This window comes from Propithecus coquereli, unplaced genomic scaffold (genome assembly GCF_000956105.1).
Source record: "Propithecus coquereli isolate 6110/MARCELLA unplaced genomic scaffold, Pcoq_1.0 Scaffold333, whole genome shotgun sequence".
Lineage (NCBI taxonomy): Eukaryota > Metazoa > Chordata > Mammalia > Primates > Indriidae > Propithecus > Propithecus coquereli.
Window position 1 is genome coordinate 26,247 of NW_012148986.1, and position 1,708 is coordinate 27,954.

At 35.5% G+C, this 1,708-nt stretch overlaps 1 non-coding gene across 1 annotated transcript; it reads left to right on the forward strand.

Annotated features, from left to right (window-relative positions):
• Positions 1 to 1,362: 1,362 nt before the first annotated feature.
• Positions 1,363 to 1,433, forward strand: TRNAG-GCC. The gene has a single exon. It is a non-coding gene; the product is annotated as a tRNA-Gly (tRNA).
• Positions 1,434 to 1,708: the final 275 nt, after the last annotated feature.

The following is a 1,708-nucleotide window of genomic DNA, read 5'->3' on the forward strand; positions in this document are numbered from 1 at the left end:
TATTCTTCATGATAACTTATAGATTTCTTTTCTAAATAACTGGATATTTGGGGTGCCATTTGCTGAGACATATAATATAGGAGAGAATTCATTGGGCAAGAAAGATTACGTGGTGGTTTGGGACATATTGGGTTTGCTGTTTTATTTGGAATATGCAAATAAAAATTATAAGTATTGAGTTGGGCATATTGTTCAGAATTTAAGTCAAGAGTTGAATGTTGGAGACACGAATCTGGATATTATTGGCACATATGTAATATTTGGAACTGTGTACATAACTGAGAAAATAGAGTTAGGGAGAGGGCATATGGCCATATGAACACTTGGGACTTGATGTTGAGATGTACCCAATATTTAATGTCAGAATAAAGGATGAGACTTAAAACGATTTGTCAAAAAGTTGGGAAAAATTCCGCAGAGAGTGTAGTCATGGAAACTAAATAAAGAGCATGTTTCAGAAAGAAGTAGCGGATCAACGTTGTCAAATATTGCTGATAGTTCAAGTGAGATGAAGACTAAATTATGGCAAGAGATGAAGAAAACAGATTCATTGTAGGTCACAGAAAAAGCAGTGCTCCAAAGGGTGATGATGGGAGAAATCACCCAGGGGGCTGGGGATGAATTGAGGAGTATTTATGGAAGGAGAAAGGTTTCAGTGACTATTGGCTCTATTTTCAGTTGGTTCTGAAAGTTTTCAAAGAAATTGATCAGTAGCTGGAGTGAAATATGTGGTTAAAAAGTACTTTTTTCTTCATCTTCTTTTTTGTTTAAGATAAGCAGAACTTAAAAATATCAAGTTTTTGGAAACTTGGAATTCAATTAAAAATGAAAGATTGAACACAGAAATTAGCACGATGGTAATTGGTTCTTTACTTTTCTTCAAAATGGATGGGAGATATTAGAGATAGAGAGGGAAGATGCATTTTTCTTACTATTATAGAAGGAAAGGAGTAAAACACTGGTGTGGAATGAAGGAGATCGGGAAGTTTGTTATAGTGTCAGGGAGTTTTGTTCTGATGCTGTATTATGGAAGTAGTGTATTTGAAAAGAAATGAAAATGTTTCAGATATTCAAGGATGAGGGTCTACTTTAGATTGTGGATCATAAATTCATATTGATAACAATTTATCTTTGTTTAGGAAGTTTTTCCAGCTGTTCTTGGCTATGTCAGTACAATCACAGACTGGATGATACAGGGGCAAAGACATTCGGAATATGGGCAGAGGTGTTATTGCAATCATGAATTTAGGATCTAAGCTGGATAAGGAAGGATCTTAATAAAGCAGAGGGCTTACATATAAAAAAACAAAAAATTTATATTTCTAGAATTCCTAATTAAATAGAACAGTAAGAGTGAATATAGCATGGGTGGTTCAGTGGTAGAATTCTTGCCTGCCATGCGGGAGGCCTGGGTTCGATTCCTGGCCCATGCAGTCCACTGTCCCCTTTACATGGACTTGGGGGGGACCAAGGGCAACACACGTAACCTAAACATCTGTACCCCCATAATATGCCGGAAAAAAAAAAAGAGGGAGTACAGCTGATTGAGCAAACTCAAAGGAGAGCTGTTGTATTCACAGAATAGAATGTTTGATTCTATTATAGCAAAGAATTTTGGGTTTGACATTAAGGTGATTATTTTTTGCTTTAATCAATATATATCAGCATATTTTTAAGTTCAGAAGCTACATTATACTGGGTTTTAGTT